At 41.9% G+C, this 19,242-nt stretch overlaps 1 long non-coding RNA gene across 1 annotated transcript; it reads right to left on the bottom strand.

The window, feature by feature from the left end:
* Positions 1 to 2,561: 2,561 nt before the first annotated feature.
* LOC140538828 (uncharacterized) lies at positions 2,562 to 3,580 on the bottom strand. Its single transcript, XR_011977799.1, has 4 exons — positions 3,512 to 3,580; positions 2,865 to 2,915; positions 2,670 to 2,717; positions 2,562 to 2,580 (listed from the first exon to the last, which is right to left on the bottom strand). It is a non-coding gene; the product is annotated as an uncharacterized lncRNA (long non-coding RNA).
* Positions 3,581 to 19,242: the final 15,662 nt, after the last annotated feature.

Raw genomic sequence — 19,242 nt, forward strand, 5'->3', positions numbered from 1 at the left:
CTACCTGGCTGGTAGCCTTGACCACCCAAAGCACCTGTGCCATATCCTGTAACACAGCAGGGAAGAAAAACATTTTAGTATCATCATAGTCTGAGATATTCTTCAGAGTACTTGGTGAGGATTATGGTGATTATATTGCAAGCAGCACCTGATTTACCAGGCTTCCCAGTTCCAATGCCCGCACCACCTGGATACCTGAGGGCTACAATCAAGAAGGGCATATATAAGGTTAGATTTCAGAACAGTTCTGAAAGACAGTGACACCCATCAGAGCTTTATTAGCATACCTCCACCAGTTCCTGCTGGGCCACCAGCCCCTCCTCCTATTCCCCCTATCCCTCCGCCTACACCTCCAGGACCTCCACCTGCACCCCCACCTGTACCGCCAGCTCCAGGTCCAAAGCCTCCTGCTCCACCCAAACCACCATATCCTAGAAAAAGGGACAACAAACCAAGAAGCTATGATAGTTTAGGCATGATTACAACTATGAGCTGTGATGTATTCTCACTTGCCAGTTTTCCGCACTCATTTCTTTGTGCGGGGTCTAAGTAAAATATATGGACTTCCTTTTGGATCCATGTTCACACTAAATATATATATAGGTAGATTAATTTTATTTCATAGTCATTCTTTTATAACAATTGTGACATTGTTTTCTTCAGAGACAAAAGTGCAACGCAGTAAATAAACAAATCAATCAATAAACAATAAACAAAAGTCTTTAATTCTTTAGATTTAGGATTTTAGGAAACATCTGTTAAACTACAGTCACACGGTTTTTGTAGGAATTTCCATGTGTCCGTAACTGGTTTGAAAAGGTCCAGTTTGCAAAGTTGTGAGTCTTGAAAGCCATGGGAATGGTTCATGTAACATGTAATGGGTTATTAGATGTCTGGCATTCTTATTCGTGTGCTGTGTGTGTCCTTACAATATCTGTCTGCTATAGCACTTAAAAGCGTTTTCAAAGAGGTGTCATACACCAAAGATTTAAGGAACACCCAAGTGGCTTGAGTTGTGAAGTTATACTTTAATTTGTAAATATTGAAATTCATACAACAGATTTCTTTCAGAATAAATATATTTTTGACCACAAACAAAAGAGAACAATCATCACAATTGGGTGGGTATTCAAACAGGCGGCACCTGATTTCCCAGGTTTTCCAGCTCCTACTCTGAGTCCTACTCCTCCTGGGTATCCCAAACCTGAGGACAAAACACATTTCAGAACCTTTAAGTTATTCTGTTTCCGATAGCTAGTGGTTCTCAACCGTAGTTCTACACATCTACAGATTTACAAGAATGTATTGTACTAATTCAAAATAATCCAGCATCTAAAAATATCCAGCCTACAGTGGTCTTTACTGAGATCCACTGGATTATACAACTTGGTATTCATTGTTACATGCACCTTTGAGGGGTTTCCCATATAATCAAGTGCAAACGAATGCTGTGTTATTAACTGATACAAGTTATTTGTTTAGATATATTCAGTATATCTTCATTCTTCATGCTCAGTGCTTTTTTAGTCATTTTAGAATCACTACAACTCTGCTTTCTCATTTTGGACACATCTAAAATTATTTGCTTACCAGCTGACTACTTGAAATCTGATGGAGTAACACAGTTCTAAAATATTAGCCCAATTATCTACATTTATATGCAGCCAAATTGGTTGTAAATGACTGAAACATTAATTCTAAACTTTTGAACAGCAGTGTACTTCAATGAATAAAGTACTATACCTCCGCCTAGACCACCCAGTCCACCTCCAACTCCACCAGGTCCTCCACCAATTCCTGTTTGACCTCCGCCAATTCCTCCTTGACCACCACCAATGCCTCCAGGTCCGCCTCCTAAACTTCCTACTCCACCGGTTCCACCGGCCCCAACTCCCATGTAGCCTGTTATCACAAAAAATGAAACTTTCATTTTATTTTGGCCTCCTTTACACTTAGCACATGTGAAGTAAATTACCTAAAGACATACTTTTGGGTGGCTTTCCTGTTCCAGCACCATATCCAACACCTGTTAAAAAGGGTGTTATCATATTTTTAGTAGTCATAGATATCATCAAAATTTAAGGGTTTTATAAATATGATGAACTACAAAAGGAAATTGGTTAATGGCAGAAAAGCATTATCTGCTAGTTGTAGTTGTTAGCATCCAATCAAGGGTAGCCAATCAAGCTTAACATATCAATATGCCAGTGGCATCAGGTGGTGGGTCAACTTTGGGTCGAGATTGCAAATTATGTATACAAAAAACCCATGACTGAAGATGGGTATGTTCCTAGTAATCCTGGAATGGAGATTCTCTACTGAACCATTGAGTTTTTGTCTGGGAAACCGTCCCATACAGTCTTAAGTGATGCTTTATTGTAATAAACTCCCTGCTTGTTCCAGTTCTACTAAGCCCACCTAGTCCACCAGGTTTAGCCCCATAATCACCTGGTCCTGTTCCATAACCTCCAGTTCCTGCTCCATAGCCACCTGGTCCACCTGCATAACTGCCGGGGCCTCCAGCACCACCACCAAACACCCCAGCACCAACGCCTCCAGGTCCACCTAGAGCTCCGTAAGCTAGGTTAGATGAGAGTATAAAATATATCAAAACCTTCTGATTTTCATATTTAAATGAATAATGAAACACATATTAAGCAGAGAGATACCTTTGCCTTGTTTGCCGCCCACGGCAGCTCCACTTGGGAAACGCAGACCTAGAAAATATCAGAGCATGAAAGCCCAGGAGGAATTGTGAGAAAGCTAGATAGTGGTTTTGACTTAAACCGATAAATGGAAACATAAAGAACGGTCATTACAGTTCATTCAGAAGGCCTTTAAAGGAAAAGGTCATGAAAACCTACCGTTCACTGGCAAAATCCCACCAGCTCCTAAACTTCCAATCCCACCATAGCCTAAAAGCAGACCAGAAAATCTGAATTTTAAAATCTGAATCCAAACAGTTCTAATCAAAAAAGTGTGTTCATGTAATATGACCAAGCTTAACATATCAATATATGCCCTGGGAATACTTCCTGAGAAGAATTTCCTGCTCCTAAGCTCCCCCTACTGTCAGGAAGTGGACTACATGCTTTAAGCTACCCCTCAAAAAGGACATGCTTTCCACATGCCTTTCTGGAATTTTTAGAGATACAGAATTGAAATGTTGAAACAGTGATTATAGGTAAAAGGAACAACATTTTAAGGAAACATGCTACATTATAGTGCTTTAATAAACACTATTGTCATGCTATTTGTTATCAAACTTTGAGAATGTTTACTTTGGTTTGGTTTGACATCTGGGCCCAGTTTACCATGTGTTTACATTTATGCCATTTAGCTGGTGCCTCCATCCAGAGCGTGATCACATGTATTTACAGAGGTACATATGCAGATTAAGTCTAAGACTTGACTAAGTATGATTTGTGATTGGTCAGAACCCTTGCAGTGAAGTCTACAGTCAGGTTTAATTCATATCTGAAAAACTGACTCAGATTAATGGTTTGCATACTTTTGGCAGGTTTCAGTGCTCCTGTGCCTGTTCCTACACCTCCTGGCAGGAGACTACTACTTCTAGGCAAAAAGCCAGTTCCTGTTGTCACTCCAGGCCCTCCAACTCCACTAGGACCTCCAGTGCCGCCAATGCCCCCAACACCAAGGAGTCCACCTCCACCTGGACTACCATAACCTGAAGGAAGAGAAGCATTTTTAGCATATTAAAAAGCCCACAATAAAAAAAGATACTCGGTTCACAATGGAAAGAATGTTTGGAGAAGTGATAAATAACCTTTTGGTGGTTTAACTGTTCCAGGTCCACCTGGCCCTCCTCCAAGTCCACCTGGCCCGCCTCCAACTCCACCTAGACCACCTCCAATTCCACCTGGCCCGCCTCCAACTACGCCTGTACCACTTCCAATTCCACCGGGACCACCTCCAATTCCACCGGGCCCGCCTCCAACTCCACCTGGGCCACCGCCAACTCCACCGGGACCGCCTCCAATTCCACCTGGCCCACCTCCAACTCCACCTGGGCCGCCTCCAACTCCACCGGGACCACCTCCAATTCCACCGGGCCCGCCTCCAACTCCACCTGGGCCGCCTCCAACTCCACCCGTGCTGCCTCCAACTCCACCTGGTCCACCTCCAATGCCACCAGGTGTGATACCAGTACCACCAGGCCCTCCACCAACACCACCTGGTCCAACTCCAGTTCCACTTGGACCTCCACCAATAGTGCTTGGAGTATCCCCACGTCCAGCTATCACACCACCTCCTGTACCAACAGTGCACACAACAGCAATGCATTGCATGTTCTGAATACTGTGTGTCAGTGTGTGTTTCTCAGGGTAAAGTGCTTGAAATACCTGGAGGTTTCAGAGGTTTGGCTCCTGGTAGACCTTCACCAACTCCACCTGAGCAAGACAGGTACGACAGATTACTCTATCGTAACTCACAGGATAATCCTACATAAATGTTTGCATGTATGGATGGACCACTTAGACCAAATGTACTTCGAGAATGTGCCATATTACATTGTTGCTCATGTAAAGCATTCTTAGGTTTGAGAAATGCGCTATTATTATTATTATTATTATTATTATTATATATTATATGATGGTTTGAGGACTGATACAATAATTTCATACTATTATTACAACATTAGCCATTTGTTTATTAGTTTATGAGCTAGACGTTTAAAATGAAAACATTATAATCAGAAGCAGATGTTTTAATTGGAAAGGAAAACAATTGATCAGCTAGAGAGAATATCATATGAAAGAAAGTCAAAAAAGGAGTGAACACAGAGGACTAACTAAGACAGAACTGAGCTGAGGAAAATGCATGCATTTAATTTCTTAGACCTCCAGAGGGAGTGCAACACTTTGTTAATAATCAGTATAATCAGTAAATGCTTAATACTCACCAACACCTGGTCCAGCTACCAAAACACAGAGGGGGGGGGGGGGGGGGTTATAATCAGTATAGATAATGTATGCACAGTCCATGTATGTATGACATACTGTAGTTTCATTTTGCCTGAGTGTAGGAGTGTACAAATACTTGAGTAATTTTATTACTGCTCTATGTACTGTGTATTATGGAAGATCTGTACTTTAATCAAATATTACGAATGTTAAATTGAATAAAAATAAAAAACAATTACAACAAAATACAATTTCTACAGTCTGTTTATTTGACCTTTAAAGTCTCGCTGTCAGTCAGTCCAGTTGCTGCACATTTTAAATGGTTGATTGTATTAAAAAAAAAAAACACTCAACTAGATTCATGTCAATGTGAAATGCAACTGCCTGCAACTGTGTTAAGACCAGTACTGACAATAAGTCACCATATCACACAGCACTAAGCAACAAATCCTAAATTATTTGTTTTAAAAACATACATTTTACTTATATACTGTAGTCTGTTTAAATATACAGCAACTACACTATGGACAAAAGTATTGGGACACATGCTAGTTCATTGTTTCTTCCGAAATCAAGGGTATTAAAACAAGTTTATCCTACTTTTGTCATAGTAACTGTTCACTACTACTGCTACTACTGTCTACTGCCCAGGGAAGGCTTTCTACTAGATTTGGAAGCATGGCTGTGAGGATTTAATTGCAATGACACAGTTGAACAGTTCCACTGCTCCACAGCTCAATGCTAGCCCACAACTAACATTAGACATGGTGCCTATGGGTTCATGTTTATCCGTAGAGTCCTATCATACTGTCCTATTTGTCCTATCTGGTCCAGGGTTCTATTTTATTGGCAATGAACTAGACAAGCTGTGTGTGTGTGTATGTGTGTGTGTGTGTGTGTGTGTGTGTGTGTGTGCATTTGCACATCTGTGTCAGCAATGAATGCAACTTAAAATAGCTGAACACAATCATTAGAAAGGGTGTTCATCACATACATTTGGATGTATAGTGTATACTGTACTCTGTTTAAATATATAGCAGATACTGTATATACACCACACACACAAGCGATGCAACAGAACAAGCACTTACCGCTGGGTTGAACTACTCCAGCACCAACTGTAGAACGAATATAAAAAAACACTTTTAGTGATCGTGTAGATCTAGAAACCATAAAATATCTGCACAGTCCACCAAAACTTCCATTTCTCTTTAGAGAAAAGAAAATCTTACCTTCTGGTATCAACACTCTTGTTCCACCTGCAAAAGGAGAGAGGGGCACAGGTTGGTTTGTTAGGTTTTTTTGAAATTTGGGTCTTTTACCAAAATTTGTGTGAAGTCAATAAAAAGTAAATTTACAAACCTGGAACTGAACCGGTTCCATCTAAAATATAAAAAAATGGAAACTATCAATGTTAAATTTTAAAATATATTTTAAACAAGATAACTGCACATTAATTCTTATATTCTAATATTTTAAACACACACAAATTACATGATAATTACTCAGAAAACTAATATTCACAAGTCTTTTTTAAAGAATATCTCAAAGATACACTTTGGGCCTGGAAGACTTAGAACCTCTCCCTGTTAATATCCACACTGGAACATATTCCAGAAATGAAGTCACTCATAGAGAGTATCCTTACAATAGTATCACCTCAGCTTTGCCTCAGAGATTAAAGAGGACAGGTGAAGCTTAATGCAGCTCTGAGCTCCTTCAAGAACTGCTTCATCTACTGATGGCACAGAAATGGAAAGCAGAATATTTGATTGCAAAGTGCCATGCTGAAAGGGTGATGCTAAAACACATTCAGATGTGAATGTGAAGCCCTTTCTGGGCTTTGAGTTTGTGGTTTGTGTACAGTGTTAGAGTTTGAGCCAAGAGTGATTGTGAACTGTAATTAGGGTGAGTTTGAAGAGTTTGTAAGCTTGTGACTTTAGTGGGGCTTTACTACTATAAAATTACTATAGATCAGAGCCAGGACAGATTTTTTCATGTGAATAAAATATATACACACAGCATTATGTAAAGCAATACCTGGTCTTCTACCAGCTAAGATAGGTATTCCTGTCCCAGCAACCCCATCAAACCCATCTCCTTCAATGGGTCCTCCGCTAACTCCTACATTTAAAAATATGGAATGCATTATTCCATAAAAACATGTTTGACATGTTTAAAAACATATACAGCCTAATGTCTTATACGTATCTTAACATTAAGACAAGCATGATGAATTGACTCTACCTTCACCTGGACCACCTCCAATAGAGTTTCCAGATCCTTCTATTGGTCCGCCTGGTTCTCCTGTAGAATTTAGACAAATCATCAAGTCATCTGTATAATAGTTATTATAAGAAGAGGCTAAAAGAGCAATTAAAGTGATCTTACCTAACTTTGGAGCTTTGGTTCCACCTGTATTTGACAAAAATGATTCAAGATCAATGCAGTAAAACTCCACAAAGTCTATGCAGTAAGTCCAAGATGTTACTATTATAATTTGAAGTTGAATTTGAATTTGTGCATTAAATGGCATTTTACCAAAAACTAAATATGTCTATTAAATGTATTAAGCTTTGTTTACTGACCTGGTCTTGCTCCAGTGCCATTGACTGTCCCATCAGCTGCACCCGACACCACAACTTAGCAGAAAAAGACTTTGAATTACAAAGTTGATAGCCAGTGTCTTATTTTGTGCCTTCTGTTTTTAGATGTTGACTAAAATGTTGTATTGTTGTTTATAAAGACCAAAGAAATACCATTCAGATTGAATATCACTTAAACTGATACTCCATTAAACACATTACACATTACCTCCATCAGCTCCTGTTTTAATTCCCTGATCTGTGGATGTAGCTGGGGTGCTGCCTGGAATGACTGTTCCTCCTAATGTTCCTCCAGTGACACCTGGCACTTCTGGGATCAAGTTGAAAACGTACTCTTGGTAGGTCTTCACATAATGCATAAAACATTTTTATCAATAGGAAGAGACACCAAACTTACTGTACTTATCTGCCTTGCTTCCAGTGGCTGGAACACCCCCAGCCCCACCTGCAATTCCTACAAAAAAACATTAAGCACAAAGCATTAATGTATTTATTTCTTTAAGACTGATCCAATTCATCAACTATCAATAATGAAATATCCCAAAATGATAAATTTTTACCTGTACCAGTTGCAATTCCAGTCCCTACTCCTGTGGTTCCAACTCCAACGACACCTGGCACAGACCCTGCCCCACCCAACACACTTCCAAACCCGCCTCCTGGTTGACCTGTTTGAATCAAATAGTTGGTAGTTAACAGCTGATAGGAACCGATCATTCCAAGGCCTGTTACACATCCAGTGCTTTTAAACAGAAAGAGGTCCTTTCAAAAAGGTTCCTACCATACTTCGGTGGTTTCGCCCCAATTCCATAACCTGCAGATGTTTTTGAAAAAGAAGAAGAGGACAAGGACATTTTCAGACAAATTCAGAGTTATAAAGTTTCTTTAGTGTTTATTAAAGTAAGAATCATGTCCCCCTAATTTACAAAACCTGTACCTGGCACACTGCCTGGGACTCCGCCAAGGCCAGCAGATCCAGCACCAAGTCCACCTGCAAAGCCTCCAGGCAAAACTGCAAAAAAGTGTAAAGGACAAAATCAGTCTATAATCACTTCTATGACAAAAGTCACAATTAGGGGCAATACATAATTTAGCCAACAGTTTTAATTTGTTAGACAGTTAATGGTGCTACCAACACTGAAACCCAGTGGACTGCTCACCGCCAGTGCTTGCTAATCCTCCAGTTCCAGTACCAGGTACCCGTCCTATTCCTAATAGTCCCCCTGTTCCAGGTACACCTGAAGTACAGTGACACAGTACAAACAATACTGAAGACATGTCTTAACTTTGAAATTGGTTTGCATGAAGATTCTCTCTAAACTAACTTTTGTTGAGAACAAGCTAGCTGAGTACTGAGTACCAATAGAACAGGACTCTCTGGAGCAGATAAACATGGTACCTTTTGGCACTTTGCCTAATGCCATGCATGGGCTAGAGGGGTATAACGCTCCCCAGCATTGAGCTGTGGAGCAGTGGAACTGTGTTCTCTGGAATGATGGTCCTGACCCTACTAAATGAAATCTTATACCAGCAATGCTCCAAAATCTAGAAGAAAGCCTTCTTGGGACAGTACAGATTCAAAGCAGTTAGTGAACAGATCTTAAAACTCAAATTCAATGTTGGGTTCAGAGGGTTTTTGATGCTTTAGGCAAACTTAATAAAAGTAATCTAGTAAAAGTAAAGAAAACTAGTTGTGTATATTGTAAGACTCACCATATTTAGCAGCTTTCGATCCTGGTCCATACCCTGTTAGATGCAAAAAAAATTACAATTATAATAAACAGCTTGATGATAGAAGTAAAACGAGTACATACATCAAATAATTTAACCACACTAAAGCCTAAACTGATATTTACCTCCAGCAATTGGAAGTCCTCCTCTGCCTCCTGTTCCTGAAGGTAAGCCACTTGGGCCAAGTCCATATCCAGCCCCAGGAGCAAATCCAATGCCCTGGCCATATCCACCAACAGGTCCTGCCCCAGTTCCTAGTCCTCCAGGATATGCTGCCCCAGTTCCTAGTCCACCAGCAGGTCCTGCCCCCGTTCCTAGTCCTCCAGCAGGTCCTGCCCCCGTTCCTAGTCCTCCAGCAGAACTTGCTCCTGTTCCAAATGGTCCACCTAGACCAGAAAATGGAGCTCCACCACGGCCTGTACATAAAATTGATAATACATAAGTAATCAAACTTCATGATTCACAGCAGAAACTACAACTGTAATACTACACACTACACCAGTTTTCTTACCATATTTAAGTGCCTTCGATCCACTGGGATATGCTACATTTAAGGTGTGAGAAAAACAACATATGCTTAAAATACAGGAATAGAAACGCCACCTGTTCTTACAATGCAGATCTTAAATGCTTGGTACCTCCAGAACCAGGGCCATAGCCACCAGGTGATATCACTCCAGGAACACCACCACCACCACCACCAGTTACTCCACCTGGTCCATAACCACCAGCTGGTACCACTCCAGGGACAATTCCACCACCAGGTACTGCACCTGGTCCATAACCACCGGCTGGTACCCCTCCAGGAGCAACCCCACCAGGAACTCCACCTTGTCCATAGCCAACAGCTGGTGCTCCTCCAGTTCCAACTCCACCTACTGGGGCTCCTCCTGTACCAACGCCACCAGCTGGTACTCCTAATCCACCTCCCAGGACACCACCGAAGCCTCCAGGCAGTCCCGCTCCACCTGCTCCACCTGGAAGGCCTGTTTGGAGTAAATATCTGCTGTACATGTCATTGTAAAAAAAAGAGATGATTTACGGCCAGGCTTAACATGAATTCTTACTGGAATTCTGCAAAAGTCATATGTGACATTACCATATTTGCGGGCTTTGGCTCCAGCATATCCTGCAACAAACAAACACATCATGATGAGGAATTTTGGATATTTGCCATTTTGTGTACTGCATCAATTCACTATGTAGAGATGTCAATTCATTAGGTATTGCCTATTTAGTAGTGTGCAACTTGTACCTTCTATGGAGTTCAGAACAGCATGAATTGACCTGGACATTAATTCTTCATGGATGCTTCAAAGCATGCTCATTTACCTCCAGGCCCAATGCCACTGCCAGGTCCATAGCCACCTCCAGGTAAACCTCCAGGACCAAAGCCACCACCAGGCACACTGCCTGGTACACTACCAGCTGCCCCTCCTGGTGCCAGTCCACTTCCTGGAAGACTTCCTAACCCACCAAGTCCACCACCAACTGTGCCACCCGGTACAACACCTGAACCAGGCAACCTGCCCGGAACTCCTCCGACACCTGGAACCACACCACTGCCTCCTGGCAGACCTAGAAGAATGAAAAAAGGAAGAAAACTATTTTATCCTTTGTTTGTGCAAAATATTAGAGTAATGATCTAACGCTGCCTTACCATATTTACGGGCCTTTGCTTCAGATCCATATGCTGTGGAATTTTAAAGTAAAATGTTCAGTAAATACTCTTTGATAATTTACAACCACAGTTAAAACCAGTCTAGATGCCAGTGTACTCCGTCTGCTGTGAATGAACATATGGTTATCTGAACTATTGTTCCGAGCAGATGGTAAACATTACAACAGTCAAATGAATCGGATTCAAGAGACTGCAGTGATGATTTAAAAAGAAAATTAATACAATGGGTAACTCCATGTAAACTCAAGACGTGTACTTAATTCAGCATATCCGGTAAACTAAAACTCAAAAGTTAAAGTATGTAGAAAAAAAACACATACAAAATAATGGAAATTACATGACTTGTGATCTAGTGTGGAATAACTCGAATTGCATTTGATAATACAAAGATTTATTACTACCTCCAGTACCAGGTTGTACTCCAGTTCTTCCACCAGGTAGTACTCCAACACCTCCACCAGGTAGCCCACCAATTCCTCCAACTCCACCAGGAGACACAGCACCTCCAAATCCTCTGCCTGCTACATCACCAGTCCCAAGCCCGCCACGAGGCACTCCCCCAGGAAATGCGCCAGCACCTAAAGCTCCACCAGCACTTGCAAGCTGAGCTACAACACAGAACGACAGTATGGATGAATCATAAAATGAATATATTGATTGTATTAAAGTATTACATTTAAATGTAATAAAGATATAAAGATATAATTAGTTTATAAATTATAACATTTACTTGTCTAAAATGTCATTTTTGGAAAAGGACATCATCACCTAAAAATGCATTAAGGTGCATTAAGAATGTGTTTTTACCATATTTCCGAGCTTTGGCTCCAGCATATCCTGCAAAGTTAAAGAGGAAAGATTAGTCATTGTACAAACATAACAGTATTAGCTTTTGTTTGTAATCTCACACAAACAATATGAACAAGCTACCTCCGGGTCCAACTCCAAGTCCAGACCCAGGAAGTCCACCAGCTCCAAGCCCGCCAACTCCAAGTCCAGACCCAGGAAGTCCACCCGCTCCAAGCCCGCCAACTCCAAGTCCAGACCCAGGAAGTCCACCAGCTCCAAGGCCACCAATTCCAAGTCCAGACCCAGGAAGGCCACCAGCTCCAATCCCAACAGCTCCAAGTCCAGACCCAGGAAGTCTACCAGCTCCAAGCCCACCAACTCCAAGTCCAGACCCAGGAAGTCCACCAGCTCCAAACCCACCAACTCCAAGTCCAGACCCAGGAAGTCCACCAGCTCCAAGTCCAGGGAACCCACCTGTTCCAATGCCTGAGGCTGAAAGCATGATGCCAAGGCCATCAGCATAAATTTAATACAAATTAAGATGTTGCCTTCTTAACAACTATTGAAAAACATTCAACTGGAACACTGGACTCCAGCTTTAACTGGATGTTCTAATTTGGTCTTGAAGTTTCTATAGAAAATTTTACTTATCTACCACATATAAAGAAAGCATTAAGAAATTATTTAATATTTTCCTTACCATACTTCCGTGCTTTGTCTGCTTTTCCTTGAAGGGATAACAAATGGAGAACAATATAGCACAGAAAATACTGATTAGATTATTGTTTTTTGGATAGTATTTCATAAACAAATGCTTCATAAAACTGATGATCACCAGTTATCAAACACATCTTATAAAAAAAAAACTCCAGCACTAAGAATACCTCTAATTCCAGGAATTCCACTGGCTCCAGGTACAGCACCAACACCAGGGACACCACCTGCTCCAGGTATAGCACCAACACCAGGAATTCCACCTGCTCCAGGCACAGCACCAACTCCAGGGATGCCACCCACTCCAGGGATTCCACCTGCACCAGGCACAGCACCGACTCCAGGGATGCCACCTACTCCAGGCACAGCACCGACTCCAGGGATTCCACCTACTCCAGGCACAGTACCTACTCCAGGTGTGCCTCCTACACCAAGTGCACCACCAATACCAGGTACTGCTCTAGCCCCTGATGAAAAAAAAGTTTAATATAATTTTCATACAAAACAAACTCATTCATTCATATTCATGAAGTTTTTCACTTGCCATATTTAGCAGCTTTAGCCTGAGACTTAGCTGAGCCAGGGCCTGAGGGGGAACAGAGCAGAAATCTATTCACAGAATGCTGTGGCAAGTTCTCAAACAGTACCAGGGAAGGGCATGCACTGCTGAATTGGTAAAGTTTATTATTTTCATTCCTGTGCCCTGCATATGCACACTTAATGTCCAGATGTTTATGGACACCCTTCTAATCAATGCATTCAGCTGCTTTAATATATAAGACTCTCTGGAGCAGATAAACAAGAACCTATCGGCTCAGTGGCTAGAGAGGTATAAATCCCCCCAGCATTAAGCTGTGGAGCAGTGGAACTGTGTTCTCTGGAATGATTGTGGGATGATACTTGTGGGATAAGTTGAGGAGTCAAAAGAAGGCAAAAATATAAAATTATTATAAACATGTTTAAACACATGCAGGAAATACAATGTGTCTTTAATTCAGACTTATTATTCTATTCTATATCATAATTCATATGGTAAGAATAATATTTTAAATATGTGCGAAGAAGTGTAGAACTGCTTCCTCGTATTGTGCATTATAATACCTCCAGACTTTGGTGAAATGAGTGGGTATCCACGAAACACCCCTGGTAGCTGTTGCCCAGCAAAGCTCCCACGGCCACCTGTTGTAAAATATACATTACCTTTTGCCTTAATACAGATACTTAATACTTAATACAGGCGATTTTTTGTTTTTTTTGTTTGTATATATCTATGAACATATTCACCACTGGCTCCAAGTGCTCCTTGACCAAGCTGAGCTACAGAAGAAACAAATGACATTCAGATGATAATAGGTCTAAAGAACAGATTGATTCTTAATTGCTTTGTTGAAACTCACTTGTTTGAGATCCGGTAGCGACACCTGGCAGAACTCCCTGACCACCAAAACCTGTGAGAAGACCTGGATGTAAATGTCTAGCATTTCAGTGAGAATATTTGTAATATGTCTTTATGCATGTCAGCAATGTACTCACTTTGTCCAGGGACAATACCACCCTGGTACAACCCAGGAACACCAATACCTATTGAATAAAACAGTATGAAGATTGGGCCTCATTCACTTTTCTTACTTAGGATTTGTTACATTTATGAGGACAATTGGGTCCATAATTATCACAATTATTAGGACTTTCATCACACATAGTTTTGCACTTATAAACTGTGGTTTTATACCAAATTAAGCATATGTACTGTTTAACCACCTGGCACTGGTGCTTTCCCAGGCTTGCCTATTTTGCGTCCTGGTAGTCCAGACTGTGGCAGAAAAGGAGCTACGGGCACAAGAAAATCAGAGTTAGACATTCAACACATATATTTAATAAGAAAAAAGTGCATAATGTAAAAAGTACCTCCAGCTGGACCAACCCCTGCTCCTCCTGGGCCTACTCCTGCTCCACCAGGGCCAACTCCCACACCACCTGGACCGACTCCTGCTCCACCAGGGCCAACTCCCACACCACCTGGACCAACTCCTGCTCCACCAGGGCCAACTCCCACACCACCTGGACCAACTCCCACACCACCTGGACCAACTCCTGCTCCTCCAGGGCCAACTCCCACACCACCTGGACCAACTCCTGCTCCTCCAGGGCCAACTCCCACACCACCTGGACCAACACCCACACCACCTGGACCAACTCCTGCTCCACCAGGACCAACACCTGTGCCACCAGGACGGATACCTGTGCCACCTGGAGTGATTCCTGTGCCACCAGGTCCAAATCCACCTCCTCCAAGAGTTCCTCCAAGTCCTAAGGCAGATTTTGTGCTACTCAATGCACATATGGATTGAACTGCAAGCACTAAAATGTCAAGTAAAACTTATAAAACAAATAAAACGTTTAATCACATACCAGTTTTTGGTGGTTTCAAGCCAGCTCCAGGGTATAGACCTCCAGGACCCCCAATGCTGCCATATCCTCCATAACCACCTATAAGCAGTAAATCAAATTCACTTGCAGACAAACCTGATCAGTTATTTAGATAACACAGTCTTATTGGTACATTGATTTCCATTTCTGTTGTAAGGGGTTTAGGGCTAATTCAAACTGGGTGAATGCAAGTTGTTAAAGTTGGTAAAGCTAGCACTTTATCAAAGTTTAGGCACTGGGAAACATGACCAGCAAGATTACATATTTTGTTGATTCTGATGTGAAAAGAAGTAAATACAACCTCTAAACACAATGTAACTTAAACAATAAAAAATAAAGCAATGCCCCCATGGACAGATATCACAGCCTGGAAATACTTTTTGTACCCAGCCAGGAGTTGCATGTATTAGAATTGTATTAGAACTTTCACAGAATTACATTTGTACTTGCATTAATTCCATTGTCCACTTGAGTTTTGTTTCAATATGTTGTAATAGTACTAAATTAAACTGAAGGTGTTGAGTGGTCAATACTCTGAAATCTGAATTTAGTAACCTTCACCACTGTACCTGTTCCCACTCCACCAGGACCAAAACCTAGGCCAACTCCTCCTGGGGCAACTCCTCCTGGACCAACTCCACCTGGGCCAACTCCACCTGGGCCAACTCCACCTGGGCCAACTCCTCCTGGACCAACTCCTCCTGGACCAACTCCTCCTGGACCAACTCCACCTGGACCAAACCCTCCAGGTCTAACTCCAATACCTGTTCCACCTGGTCCAATTCCATATTGCCCTAAACCGCCAACCAGTACAAAAAATAATACTATATTATAAGGCATTCTGTTTGTATTTTGGAATAAATGGTCTTGAGCATATGACATATTTTGTTTTGTTTTAGAATTTGCTGAAAACATGTAATTTTGTCAAGAGTGCCCAAACCTCTGCAAAAAACTGTATATGTAGTGTACGTATTTAATGATACCAAGTACTTCTAAGCCACTGCCTACAGTAGAAAACAGTCCAGACATACACTGATGTTAATTAATGTTTATTAATATTTCTTCATAATTCTACTGTAATATATGACACACATGTTCAATTACTGACCTGTTTTTGGAGGTTTCCCACCAATACCTAAAAATAGAGATATAAAATGCTATATGTTGTAAAGAAACTAATTCAGTTGGGTTGGGTTACAGAGTACAAGGACTACATTTCCTACATCTCAAATGAAGTCTCTATGATATGGTTTATCTGTTTGCATACAAATTCAGTATTTTTTGGCAAAAGCTTTTAGTAACAATTATTTATTTAATATTAGGACAAGAACATTTGAAGACAAAGAGTTAATCAGCCTAAGAAATTAATATACTACAGGCTTTGACCTTGTTAAAAGGTCATTCTATCAAGTCAGTCTTTAATTTAATTCCATGCAGTTTAGAATTAAATTCTGATACACAGGATATTAGGTCAACATCTCTTACCTCTTCCAAGTCCACCAGGGCCAACCCCACCAGCTCCAAAACCACCAGGCCCTACTCCTGCAGGACCAAGACCACCAGCACCCACTCCACCTGGACCAATCCCACCAGGACCCACTCCTCCCACTCCACCTGGACCAATGCCACCGGGACCCACTCCTCCTGGACCAATCCCACCGGGACCTACTCCTCCTGGACCAATCCCACCAGGACCTACTCCTCCTGGCCCAAAACCTCCGGGACCTACTCCACCTGGACCAATCCCGCCGGGACCTACTCCTCCTGGCCCAAAACCTCCGGGACCTATTCCTCCTGCTCCAAGAGTGCCAGGCAGTCCACCACCAACACCTAATCCAGTGCCTAAGCCCACACCCCTCCCTCCATAACCTGTTAAACAAAATAGCCTTATTTAGTGTTTATTGTTAATCCTTTTAGATGTAAGGCCATAAACATTCAGAAATTCTTTGGCTTTGCCATTTAAAAAAAACATAGTCTTACCTGTCTTTCCAGGTTTCCGAATTCCTGGCGAAATAAAAGGTACATGAGTAGTGACATAACTGGGATAAATAAGCACAAACACTGGCAATTTTTTCTTACCTCCTGCCCCTACGCCAATGCCAGTGCCAGGACTGGTAACACCAAGGCCAACAGGTCCTGCGCCTCCAGGGCCAACTCCCCCTGGTCGGAGTCCAGCACCTCCTAGCGCACCAGTGCCAAGTCCTCCAGTGCCAATAGTCTGACCACCATATCCTAGCCCAAAAGACAACCATTTATGTCTCACACATAAAAATGTTTTTTTTTTTTTTTTATAGAAACAGTGTATTTGCATCTGTATCTGCAAAATACACGTTTTGATTCTCACCTGTTTTAGGAGGCTTGACAGCAGTTCCTGATGATAAAAAAATTATTAAGAGGGTTAAGTCTTGAAGAGCAATAATTATTCCACCAAAACCTATTCCACCCAGTGAAATATAGCATGTGTGGTGTGTAAGGTCCTTCAAAGGCCATAGTCTAAAAGAAAGATATTATGTGGAAAATTGCTATCAGTATTATTATTTAGTTAATAATGGGTTTATGTCCCTCATCTACCTTATGGATAGCCTTACCTGTTCCAAGGCCTATACCGCCTGTACCAATGCCAGTGCCTCTGGGAATTCCTCCAGGGCTAATTCCTCCAGCACCAAATCCACCTGGAACAAGTCCTCCCGGTCCAACTACCCCTGGACCAACTCCTCCTGGTCCGACTCCCCCTGGACCAACTCCTCCTGGTCCAACTCCCCCTGGACCGACTCCTCCAAGACCAACTCCCCCTGGACCAACTCCTCCTGGTCCAACTCCCCCTGGACCAACTCCTCCTAGTCCAACTCCTCCGGGTCCAACTCCGCCTGGTCCAACCCCCCCTGGACCAACTCCCCCTGGACCAACTCCTCCTGGCCCAATGCCAGTACCCACACCACCAGGTCCAAAACCAAAACGCCCTCCATATCCTGTAATATAATGGCAAAGCATTGCTCTCAGTAACTCATCATGTTGTTTCATAGCTACAGTTTAATCCTATAGTTGTCATGATCAGCGTGTTGAAAACGGTTGGTTACAGACCTGTTTTGGGGGGTTTTACACCAGGTCCTGTGAACATTAAAACATCAGATGGGTTACAGGAAAAATTAATCTAAATGGCTTTTAATTTAATTTTGCCGTATCTCTAAATCCTAAATATAGATTTTTCAAGTGGTTTCCTAAATATAATAATCAATATCTCACGGCTTATCAGAATCTCCATGTACCTGTTCCAAGACCTCCAGTGCCCAAACCAACACCTTGTCCCCCAGTTCCAACCCCTCCAGTGAATGGTCCACCTGCTCCAAGGCCTGTGCCATAACCGCCTGGCCCAACTCCTCCTGGACCAAGACCAGTGCCAAATGCTCCAGTTCCAGCTCCAAATGGCACTCCAAATGGTGTCCCTACAGAACCAGGACCTAAAGCAGACAACCTCCATTAATGGTTCATTTTGTCTTACTTTTTTTTTTTTTCCTAAAAAGACCTAAAAATAATACAATAATAATTTATGTCTAAATACAACAGTCACCTGTTGTAACCAAGAATACTGCCTGGTACAACTAATAAACATTATGTTAACAAGGCATAATTGGTAAAAAATGTGTTTACTCCATAGCTACCATAAAAGTAAAACTGTAACTAGGGTAAATGCCTAAATTATTTAGTAAGCCAACATTACAAATTTTAAATGTATTATTTTATTTCCATCCATTTAGTATTTTCATAGATTCAGAACAAATGGGAAAATACCACTATGGTACGTTTAAAACTATCAACCTGTGCCAAGACCAGTGCCAACTCCTGGTCCAGTTCCTAGTCCACCTCCAGGCCCAGCACCCAGACCAGTCCCTGGGCGAATTCCGGTCCCTGTACCGCCAGGACCAAGTCCTGTTCCTATGCCTCCCGCAGGGCCGGTTCCAGTACCAAGTCCAATTCCAGGCCCAATGCCAGTCCCTAGTCCAGCTCCAGCTCCAGCTCCTGCTCCTGCAGCTGGTATGTAAACCCCTGCAACAGAGGACAATGAACATTCAAATGAATAGAGTAGCTTGATAAGACAGGATGATGGTGAATGTACATAAAAGAACAACTTGAAGCACATGAAGCATGTAGTAGCCAAAAAGCAGAGTCCCTGCAATGTTGCAAATCTGAAACCACACATGGTTTTAAAAAGCTTAATAATGATTAACAGATTTTATATACCAAGAAGTTAGAACAAGCACATGTTTCCTCAGTTACAGTATAAGCTTGTAAGAACAGTCAAGTAACCTGTAATAGCTTTAGCCATTTTTTTTATGTAAATGTGTGAGTGTAAACATTCTAGCCAGTA

This window comes from Salminus brasiliensis, chromosome 18 (assembly GCF_030463535.1).
Source record: "Salminus brasiliensis chromosome 18, fSalBra1.hap2, whole genome shotgun sequence".
NCBI classification, from domain to species: Eukaryota; Metazoa; Chordata; class Actinopteri; order Characiformes; family Bryconidae; genus Salminus; species Salminus brasiliensis.